This window comes from Schistocerca gregaria, chromosome 7, assembly GCF_023897955.1.
Source record: "Schistocerca gregaria isolate iqSchGreg1 chromosome 7, iqSchGreg1.2, whole genome shotgun sequence".
Lineage (NCBI taxonomy): Eukaryota > Metazoa > Arthropoda > Insecta > Orthoptera > Acrididae > Schistocerca > Schistocerca gregaria.
This window is the reverse complement of record NC_064926.1, coordinates 83623980-83636713: the sequence shown is the minus strand read 5'-3', so window position 1 is coordinate 83636713 and position 12734 is coordinate 83623980.

The following is a 12734-nucleotide window of genomic DNA, read 5'->3' as shown; positions in this document are numbered from 1 at the left end:
AAAATTATGTCTATGTAAATGGTTGTGGGCTCTTTACATCTACACCCAAAGAGACTTATTTTCAGCTGGGGGCGAAAAATAATATCGGAAAAGTTTATATGTAGTCACGAAGAATGAAGACATTTAATCCAATTAAACATCTAAATTATAAATATCGACTAAATTCACTCTGACTCCAGTCGTAAACTCTCTCTACAGAAATTGTTACACAAAAAATTCAATATATTTTATTGGAAAAATAGGTAATAGCTTACACAAATTCTTTACATTATGTACAACAAATTTCTCTCATCACCAGTGTGGGTGTGTGCCTTTAACGCTAGATATCTATAATGTAGCAAAGTTGAAAAACACTCGTCAACTTTATTTCGGCTACTCCTTGGGTGTGTCGTCTTTTCAGAAGGCTTGCCGTCCAAGTACGGTGCTATCAGTATCGTTACAACTCACCCCTTTGGATTCCTGTCCTCACAGCAGGGCTTTAGTCGGCCCAAAGCATTATAATTATCACCTGATTTCAGCACCACACATGAAGGACAGGAAATGTTTCTAATTACTGACTGCAAATACCAGAAAGGACATTAACAATTTAGGAAAAGACAGATTCCTGCTTACAGTACTAGACACGTCACGTCACGCTGCAGACAGGCACGACTGAAAGACATTCACAAACTTACACACAAGCAAGCATACCTCACGCTCACATGACCGCCAACTCCTGCATCTCGGGCCAGAATGTAGCATCACCAGCAATCTGGGGAGAGTGAGGAAGGGGAAGGGCAAGGGATAGTAGCGTATGGGTGGGGACCGAGACGAACTCTGTCTGGTGGAGTGTTCAGGGGCTACACTGCCAACAGGAGCAGCATGTGGAGGTTGTGTGGCAGGGACGTGAGGAAAAAGGGAACAAAAAAGGAGTGGGGAAAAAAACAGGTAATGCGTTAGCAGAGGGCTGCAAATAAACACGTTGGGAGACGAGAATAGGGACGAGACGATAGGACAGAGGGGATCTGTTGCATGGAGGGTGTGGGGACAGCATGTTACTGCAGGTTGAGGCCAGGATAACTATAGGAGTGGAGTATGTGATTTAAGGATATCGTCCATCTGCACAGATCAGAAAATTTGGTGGTGGAGGGAAGGATCCAGATAGCTCAGTTAGTGAAGCAGCCATTGAAATCAAGTGCATTATATTCAGCAGCCTATTGTGCCACATGGTGGTCTACTTTGCTCCTGTTCACAGTGTAGCAGAGGCTGTTCAGTATGGGTACTGGTTGGTACTCATACCAAAATGTAAAGCTGTGCAGTGATTGCAGTAGAGCTGGTAAATGACATGGCTGCTTTCACACAAGGCCCAGCCCCTGATTGGATAGGACAAACCTGCGACATGACTAGAATGGAGATTGGATTGGGTAGGTTTTGCACCTGGGTCTTCCACGGGGACATGATACTTGTGGCAAGGGGCCATGTTTAGAAGTGACATAACAATGCTGTGGAAGTCGGATGGGCGATAGAACACCACTTTAGGAGGGGTGGGAAGTATCTCAAGTTGGATGTCCATCATTTCAAGGCATGATGATAGGTAATCAATGTCCTGGAGAAGGATGTGGTTCAGTTGTTCCAGTCTGGAGTACAACTGGGTGACAAAGGAAAAACTCCTTTGTGGCTACTTTTTTGGGCTAGTGAACGGATTACCTCCACTACTGCCATTCTTCTCATCAATTTTATCAGTTCTCGTTCATGGTTGTTGGATTTCTGCCTGTAACTGCTGCACATCTGCCGTAATCTTCTGATGCTCTTCTCTTCATTGCACTGACACTGAGTTCTTTACACCTACAGCCACTTTAGTTTGCTAGCCCTGAATAGCGGCATCACATAGTTGTTTTTTCTGTGCCATTTCTTTGATCTTTGTCCAAAATTTGTCTCCACTTTATTGATCTCTCCCTTCAATTCCTCTTTCACTTTCTTCACATCTTCCACAATTTCACTTGCCATTTTCACTTCGATCTTACGCATATCTGCTTGGAGTTGTTTCAGGAGACTCCCCCGATCAGACCACACGTTTCCTGTCATCAATATTCCAATGTCGAAGTTGCCGGGCCCAGGCGAGACGAAAAGCTTTGTGCCATACAGTCATGAAGGGTACACGGGTGGGCCTTTGTCTCCGAAAGCCCACATCATTGATGTTTCGCTGAATGGGACTTAGGCCGACACTTGCCGCTGCATTGAAATCTGCAGCAACTTGAGGAAGGATTGCACCTCTGTCATGTTGAAGGATTCTCTTCAGTCGGCTTTGGTGCCGTTTTTGAAGGATGTTCTTCCAGCCGCAGCGATGTCGGAGATCTAATGTTTCACCGGATTTCTGATATTCACGGTACACTCGTGAAATGCTCCCACAGGAAAATACCCACTTCATCGCTACCTAGGAGGTGCTGTGTCCAATCTCTCATACGCTGATTATAAGACCAAGATGACACCCACTTAAATCTTGATAACCTGCCATTGTAGCAGGAATAAACGATCTAACAATTGCGCAAGAAACTTGTTTTCTTATACAGGCGTTGCCGACCGCAGCGCCGTATTCCACCTGTTCACATTTGAATACGCATGGCTGTATCAGTTTCCTTGACGATTCAGTGTAATATACGGTTGATGAGTAGCAGCCATGTTTAAAACTGGAAAACTGAGTACCCAAATACTGTGAGCTGCAGTTCACAACCCCTTACCTTAAAATGAATGTGCTTTGGCCTCACACAGGTAGAAGTAGGTTAGATATCGATAGGCGAGGGCCACGAGCGCAAGAGAGGTGCTAAAATTGTTAGTAAGTGGAGTGCAGGCAGAGTACAGGAGCGCCTAGACAGCTAAGTGAGCAGAGCGTGGTGTAATGACTTGTCCTGAATTGAGCGTGTCCGTGACGCCGCGGGCATTCGCTTAGCAATTTACCAAACTTGACAAAAGAGTTTATTCTGAAGTGTTTTTATTATTAAGCATGTACAACGTAACGTGATTACGAGTATCGTGTAAACCTAGCCGGCCACCTACATTTGGTCTGCAGTGAGGGTTGTGAAGTGTATATGCTAGTTAATGTAATGTGTCCAAAGATATCAAAGAGCGACCGGTACCGAATGTAACCATCATTATGTAGTAAGGCGAAGAGTGTAACTGCCTCACATTTGTGTAAAATAAAAAATACAGCATTTGTTTACAGCCAAACACTGTTGTGGTTACTGTTGCAGTAGAACCTTATTGGTTGTGTTACCCATTAATCAGTACCCGAAACGCTGACACGAAGCAACTCCCACAGCAGTATTAGCCGATCAGCCCTATATTCTTAGGGCACCGTCAGCCTAACTCATCTATTAGCCTGGTATTCGGTGATTCATAATATCCAAAATTATCGTGTCTCATCTTGTTTTTTGATGACAGGATATTTGTAATTTTCGGAAGAAGGGGGCTACAGTGCGTAACGTTTTATTTTGTGCCAAGATTTCATTTTGATTTATGAGTGTACAAACAATATCAAAATTTTGAGTCAAGAAAGATATATGGAAACACAATACATTATTATCGTTATTGTGGCTATATCCTGTGAATCGAAGTGAAGAATGACGTGTATTGAAATTTGGACAGTGCAGTACAACGTAATGTGCAAAATTAAAAAACCGCTGGAAGAAAGAAAACGTTTTGAACACTACAATGAAACACAGTCTTGTAGGAGGGAACTGATTAGTTTCGATATTTCAGGCAGTAGAAATGGTATCAAAAAACTTTGTCCCAAAAGGAAAACCGTAAAATCCGCGCTAAAAGCAGTGATAACTGAATAGTAATGAAAGAGTCAAAGAACATCGACTAGCAAGGTGGTCCTACACGATGTAGTAGCAGGCTACACTTGACGCTTACTGCAGCGACCTCAAGCGGGCACACTGGTAGCAATGAGGTAGCTGTAGTGCAGCGACCCGAAGTTGGCACATTGGTAACAATGATGCCGGTCTACTGCAGCTCCACCTGGCCTCCGACCAGAGGACTATAACGACGACAGCTTCAGTCATCGACAAGATGCAGAACAGAGAGGATGAGACAGCGAAAGCACACGGCCCCACAGCACGCACCGGGACACAGCGACCGCGACGCCCTGACTGATGGTGTGATTGATGGGATGTAGCCACAGACGCGTCTGGGCCAAACAACAAACGCCACGACTTGTATTAACGTCGAACGGTGAGTGGAGACGATCAGTCGCGCAATAGTTGCCGATGTTACGCTGCCTTCAGAGCATATAACTTCATCTCACGTTTTGCATTAATAAAAATAACTGTAATAGCAATTTGGATATTTTCGTTATTCAAAATTTTTGATCTGAAGTGTAGTGTGTATGTGTATGCAGAATTACATCAATTTACATGCACTATGTAGCTCTTACAAAAAGATATCGATAAATCAGGCTAATGCTACTCCCAAAGCATGACTCTCACGCACTACACCGCCATTCCATTGGCTTGAAAACCCTATAATTCCCATGTTGCGTAGGCTGCCCTGCAACACAAGCCAATAAGACGGGTTTATATTGATCTAACACAACATACCTGTTTCACTGGACGTCCTACACACCAGTGGCCGGAAAACTGACTCGTAGGCTGCCTTGCAGAGTAGGTTGGTAAGCATGTATATTCTGTTCCCACACAATTCCCTTCTCATGCAAGAAAACAAAACGACAGGGCCTTAAAAAAAACCTTGACAAAGTTTCATCAAATTTGAAGAAGGATCAAGTGACAAACGTTAGGAACTTTTTCTCAGAAGAGTTTTCAATGTAGTAAGCAATGAAAGTGTCTTTCCTTATTATGTGGATAGCTAGAACAATTTACGAGGAACAAAGTTTCCAGTGAGAGAAGAGTTTACCAATAATGCGAATGTCTGTGAAATAAATGATGAAGTTTATAATCCTACGAAATTAGTTTGAGGAAAATTTGATGTCAAAAATGTAGAAGAATTTCAGGACCTGTAACGTGATACTGTTATTGGCTAATGTGTTCGAAAATTTTAGAAAATTTTGCATAAAAGCATACAGTTTGGATCTGGTTTGATATTTTACTGCAACTGATTTAGTTTTCGATGGAGTGCCAAAACTGGATGGACAACTGTTTGCATCACTACCTGCTTATAATATGATTCCAATGGTGGAAAAAGGAATAATGGGTGGTGTACCACAATGTTCTAACAGAAATGTGATGGCAAATAGTAAACATATGAAAAATTATTATGTCAAATAGCTGTCAAATGATTGGCATATTTAGATGCAAACAACATATATGGATATTGCCTGACTCAATATTTATAATACAGTGGATCTCAATCCTATGGTCCAGATTGTTTTATCCTAAAATGTAAGTTAAATATTAGACACTTCTCAAACAGGAGGAGGAGGAGGTAGGTGTTTGAAGTCTGATAGGCAGTGAGGCAATTAGAGGTGGAGCATGAACTGGGTTAGGAAACAGTTGGAAAGGAAAGCAGCCATGCCATTTCGAAGGAACCATTCTGGCACTTACTTTAAGTGATTTAGTGTAATTATGAAGAACCTAAATGACAACAGCTGGACTATGGTTTGAACCATTGTCCTCCCAAATGCGAGTATAGTGTGTAATCAGAGGGCTACCCTGCTGTTTCTAAAATTGGATATATATTTGGAATAGAACTACAACATACAAAAGAACTGTTTGATTTACATAAGGATGTCCCACACGCTTCTAAATATAAAACTGTACCAGGAACTAAGAATAGTAAGTTGTTGACTATTCTGGATGATCAAAATATAAATCTAGTATGCTATATAAATCATAAACAGTATGTCTGCAAAAATTTAAAAAAATGGACCAAGTACAAAAATTTAAACAATCTAGTTGTAAAAGTATATAAATTGAATTACAGAAATGAGAATTAAAGCAAAGAAGATTTCAGAAACAATTTCTCCAAATTTATCAATAATTTGGTTTTTGGGAAAATGATGGAAGTTATTAGAAACAGATGTAACATGAAAAAATGATTGAAGAATTTTGTGCTCCGGGAGCAAATTGTATGCCTATAAGGTTGGTGACAGGGAAGAGAGAAACTCGAAATGCATCAAGAAATGTGTTGTTATAAGTAAAATAAGCTTAGAAGATTACAAAAATCATTTATTCAACAGTGAAAATAACAGAGAACTATGAATTTAATATGAAGCTTTAAAATGAGATTTATTCAGTTGAGGTAAATAAAAAAAGCGTTGCAACCTCATTGTGATAAAAGATATGTTTTGGAAAATAAAAGAAATACATTACCATAAAGGCATTATTTAGTCTGAGACTGGCTGCAGCCCAAAGAATGCTTCTGCTGTCAGTGCTTCAGCTGTCACCTTATCAGCTACTGCTATCATCCTCTTCATCATCAGTATCCTCACCATCATACAAACTAAAATCTGGAATTTCTTCTCCATCATCATCATCAGTATATTCTACACCATAGAAATCAAAGTCTGGAATCCCTTCATCTTCATTATCAAAAGGTGAGTAATATAATTCAGATTTATTAGATATAATTTCTGCTACCTTTTAACAGCACAAACCCTTACAATTCTTTTCTGTGGTTTTCTGAATTTTCCATTTTCATAGCAAAATTTAAATGGTATTATATATATATATATATATATATATATATATATATATATATATATATATATATATATATATATATATATATGTGGGACACCTTCTCAGGAAGAAATTCTAATTTATTTAAAAGCAAGTGATATACAAGTAAATTTTCTTTATAACTCTAGCAGTGGAAACAATTAGATATGGAGAAAAACAAAGTATGCAGTGTACTACAGAGTTTAAAATTATTTTTCCAGTTAGATATTAGTATCTGCAATCAATAAATAATGGGATTTTCTAGTTTTGGAAAATATAAAATTTAGATTGAGATCCTTTTGAATGAATAAATTTAAAATAACTTTACTTACTTACACTACCGTATTTACTATATTCAAGAGAAAAATATTTTATGCTTTATGCATTATGGAATCTCAGGGGATGAGCATCTTCTCTGGAATTATTAAAACTATATAAAATAAACATTTCTTTATTTCCATCCACTACCATCCATATCCGTCCACTTACCTCTATTTCCTTAAAAAAATATTTAACAATCACAAAATAGGTTACAGTAGAAGAAATATGAATGTTCTTTGTTATTTTTCCCATACAATTGAAAAAAAATCAAAATTTGGAGGAATTTGATAAATTTTAAGAATCTGTTATGATTTATGAAAAATAAGCTGGAGTCTTCAGCTTTATTCAACCATCATTGCAGTTTTCTCTTAAGATCATGTTGTCTTCTTACTCAAAGATATCTGCTATTTTTAAACTGTTTTGATTATTAGTGTAATATCCTCATTGTACAATAAGCAGACAGTATGTATGACTATGTATTTTATGCTTAGTGTAAATTAATTGTAATTTTAAATGTATGGTCAGTTGCGATTATTTGTTCTTATATTGGATATCTTGGAAAATCCACCTTGATTTTTCTGCCTGCAGCATAGCATTGTGCAATAAGCTTTTGAAAGTTATTTCCAACACCAGAGTGCGTGGATGGTACAAGGATTTAACAACTGTGCACATTTTATCAACAGTTGTGCTTTGACTTCATGTATAGTAACACAGTGCTTTTATAATACGTTTGAAAAGGTATATGAAATTTAGTGTGATATAGAATAGGGGAAATTAATAGTAGAGGGTGTCTAGGAAGTAAGCACGCATATTAAAATGCTGCAGATCATATAAACACATTAAGGAACTTCTCCCATCTATACTCGTATGTGCGGCATCCTCCATATGACCTTCCAAGGCTGCCCAGCAATGCGCAATGCATTCATAGAAATTCTCGACTACACATTCACATACGCCTGGTGGGATGCTGTTAATAACCCTTTTAATTTTATCTTTCAAATTTTATATTGTGTTTGGTTTCTTCACATACACTTTTGATTTCACAAATCCCCACACTAATATGACAAGGTGTAAGATCACATGATCTGACAGCCCACGTGTGGTTGCCACACAAAGAGATAGCTTTTTGAGGAAAACCTTTGATTCAGCAGAGAAATCGTTTCACAGGGTTTGTAGCGTGTGTTATTAAAACCAAAAATCGTCATTTTGGACAATAAGAGGGAGAAACCGGTCAGAAAGCATGTTTTGGTAATGGTCATCATTCGTAGTGATGGGTGCTCCCCCATCATTTTCAAGCAAGTATGGGCAGATCACTACTCCTGCCCAAAATCCACACCACACAGTCATGTGTTGTGAAAACATCTTATCTTCCACAGTCACTCACGGATTTTCGTTACCCAAATTCTGCAGTTCAGCTTACTGACCTACCCACTGAGGCTGAAATGCTCCTCATCTGAGAAAATTATTCTTTTTGTGAAGGCCTCGTTCTCCGATTGTTGAGAGAAAACGCTTTGAGTAAACTGATATCTCTTTCCCTACTCTCCTGGCTTCCTTTGTAAGTTGAATTTGTACACATGCATTTCCTTTTCTTTTGAAAGTATTTCATGCAACTAATTTGTAATTAATTCAGTTATCGAGTTCGTCAGGGAACTGATTTAATGGGACATATTGTCACACTGTCCCACATGACAGCAATGTTTTCCTGTGGTCGAACAGAGCGAGGTCGTCCTGTTTTCTTAACGTCTGAAAAAGAACACGTAGTCTCAAACTTCTGTATCAAATTCCGAACTGATGATTCAGTTGGCTCAGCAATTCATGAACGATTTACTTGGAACGTTCACTGTTTTTCTAATAACTTTTTAACACTTAGATAAGCTGCCCAGTTGTTGTCTGCTCCATGACGAAAATAAACATCAAACAACAAAGCTCACCAAGTTATCAGGCTACTAATGGGAAGGCTCGTAATTAACAAACATGAAAGAACCATGGCTGCCAACAGTCATATGACAAAATGGTGCAAAAATAATATTCGTGCTTACTTCCAGGGGACTCGTTAGCCCTCCTTTGTCCAGTCATTAATTTCATGTTCGCATAAAACAGTTGAAACTGATTATCTTGGATAAATAAAAGTATTATACTATGATTGTGGCATACCAAGTGTGTTCTTCATTTCGAACGATTCACATCACCCCATAGATTACCATGTGTATTTTACGAAATACCTTACAGTAGATCTGTATGTCCTTTGGAGATATAATGGTTGTAGAAACTCCCTTGGTTCAGGCTCTAGTAGTACCAACATAGCATGTCGACTAGTCGCAAGGTTAGATCTATTAGTTTTTCAGACCAATGTTCCAAAAATTAATGAAATGCTTCTACCCTTCATCAGAAAGAACGGATTTTTTTCTGGCCTCTCCACAGATACCCCTCCAGTACAGTTGCATCTGCGGTACAGCTATGTAAAGACATGCAAGTTGACGTACTTCAGCGGGGTCTGTCTCTCATGGTGTGGCAAGTCCACTAATGGGTTATTCCGAGTGTTTTAGAAGGACTAAATGAGTGCAACAGGGCGGAGCTAAGAAATGGTTCAAATGGCTCTGAGCGCTATGGGACTCTACATCTGAGGTCATCTCTCCCATAGAACTTATAACTACTAAAACCTAACTGTCCTAAGAACATCACACACATCCATGCCCGAGGCAGGATTCAAAACTGCGAATGTAGTAGTCGCGCGGTTCCAGACTGAAGTGCCTAGAACCGCTCTGCCACAAAGGCCAAGCAGGGCGGAGCATTGTCATCGATACTGTTCGTCACTGGGACTGATGAAGTAATGAATGGAGAGAAGTAACTAGCTGATAAGAAATTCAGTGCATTTGTAGGTAGTATAGTGATGTGAGGAAGCACAGAAGAGGACGTGCAATATAAATTATAAATGTGGAACTGTGAACTGCAGCATATCGGCTTGAAAACCTGTCACAATAATATTGTTGTGACTGGAGTCAGCAGTCAAATAACGAAGAAGGATTATATAAGAATGGACAAAAATTAAAAACGTTGACTACTTGCAGTACTTTGGTACCATCGTAGCTCATGGCATCAAACCTTCCACGGAACAGAACTGCCTGCATTAATGTTGAAATGGCTTGCACATGCCGAGATAATAAATTAGAGTGGTACAGAATTGCTTGTGAATTAACTTGTGGGAAGAAACGAGGAATCATTCAAGTGAAACAGGTTCTAGAAGGAAGACATGTAGAATAGCGCAAACTCAATAAAAGGAAACGCACTAGGGCATACAAAATAGAAACTTCCTGGAAAATTGAAACTGTGTGTTGGATCGAGACTCGAAGCAAGGACTTTTTCCTTTTACGGCCAAATGCTCTACAAACGATGTTACCATAGGTTTTTTTTTACTAGAAAATGTTGTTATTTTGTGAAATTGACTTGCAATTGTTAAGCCATACCATAAAAAATACATTTAAGCAAACAATGATCTTTACAAAAAGTACAGTAAGAAAGTTGGTGTTACATACAAAGCTGGTCTCATTCGAATTCGTTCCAGCACATAAATACATGAATACTGATAAGCTTATTGTAGATCGACGTAACAATATGAGTAGGTTAGAAACAGAACTCATAAGCTCGAAAAACATAAATTTTCACAAATTACTAAATACGTGTTTTACATGCGTCGTGCACGTGTCCCATATATTGAAATCAGTATGTGCAAGAACAATGCCTATAAATCATTATTTATATTTCAGATTATGTTTGTTTATTGAGAAACTAGAATTATTTAAGGTATATTATGAATCATGTGAGTTTTGTTAATGAGCTAAGTAACATGTAAGTTTTGACCATCCCCATTTTGGATCTTGTGAGTTTTGGTACTGAGCTGTTTGGAAGATGTTGGTTTCGCGGGAACTATCGTGTTGCGACTCGATATGCAACACTTTTTTGGTTCCGACTGCAAGCCGCTTTCCCTTCTACAGTGTATGTATAATATTACATGATGATGTTAATTGTGATTATTACCAATTAAGCATCTCTTATAGACTTTGCTTGTGTTAGTTTACAAAAGATATCCTCTAGTTTGGAATACTGTTTGCAATTTCATAAAAGAAATGTTTACCATGTACATTTCTTCAGTTTAATGATCAAAGAAATTTACAAATTTTCCATTCCTGTTCCTCCAATGCATGAAACGTTTTCTTCCATGATTTGTGCCTCAAATCAGTTTTATTCAAATCACTATATTGAATTATATTCCCTAAAATAACTGAACAGAACAGAAAACACACTCCACTGGCATCAATATTTCCTACTACACAAGACAATGGCGCCGAGTGAGCTAATCGCTGATTGGTCAAGGTGAGGTACGGGACGAAACTCACAAGATCCCACGGATCATGATACTTTTGAAAGTAACCATGAAGTTTAACACAGGTTTTCTCAAGGATTTTGTGCCAAATGTCAATAACTGTTTCATCAGTTATGTTCTATGTAGAAAGCTATATGAGAATATGTCGGCTTCTCAATTTCCATTATTTTGGAGCATGTTAGTTATGACTCTAACCTACACATTTGTAGAAAGATTCTTCACGAAAATTTCATAATAGTATTTGTAGCATTTTCTTCATTAATTTTATGACAAATCTATTTGTTTCATGAAGCATTAACACATAATACTGAAATTACTACACTGAATATGTTATAGTAAGTGACTGCCCACTCCGAAGCATCGCAACACAGACTGCCAACGTCTGGCTCACTTCTCCTGCTCATCCTGAGCAACAACTGCCTGCTACTGCGCGACCTAACAAAAGCTCTTTGTTACATATACCCTGCCTGAGTGATAGCTGCCTCGCAGCGTTCAGTGACACGTACATGTTTGTAATTGATACATCGCTTATGCTGACTGAGCGGTGGAAGTTGATAAAAATTAACGAATACCACTGTATACACGTTCTACCGACGGGGCAACGATCGTTGTTTACAAATGGCGAATGAAATGTTGTTCTAAATCCTTCTTGAAGGATAATCCTATCTATTTATGATGTTCTCACCAAGTATAATTCATCTGGATTTCTTTGAAATTTAGTCCCAATAGCGACACTCAGAGCTTTGTAAAACAGTGCTTCGGCACTGCAGATATCTCAAGCTACAAAAAATGTATGTGGCGATGATGCTCTAAGTATTTGTGTTGAATGGTGTTAATTGTTTGGCCAACATACGATTTCTCACATTAGCGAGAGGTTTTGTAAACACCGGACATTCACAGGCCAACAATTAGTAATCGTAGCTCTCAGACGAAATACTCATTTTACATGAACGTTTGTAAAATTTTTCCTAGTTTTGAAGATACACTCCTAACATTTGATAGGAAACGGAGAAATCTGCATCTTATAGTGGTTCTGGCGATGGTCCTATCTCGAAAGTAAGATGGATCTGTTTGTCCGTGTAGCCATCCGGCATGAACACAAGCTTAAGGTGATCACGCTCCTGTGTCAAGCTCTCTGCATCTCTCCTCACCACGTCCACAGGACCTCCGTGCGTTGGTAGGATGGTTGACAACTTTTGAATCTCTGGTCCGTGAATGTCAGTTTTCGATAAATCCTGTGTCCCAGGTTTGCATTGGTTGCTCTAAAGCAATATGTCTAGAAACAGAACCTTACCATACCTTCCGATGGACAGCGTGAACTTCATGCTGGGATGAAGGCCTGTAAAATGATGCAGGATACGGTTCAGAACCTCTATTACATG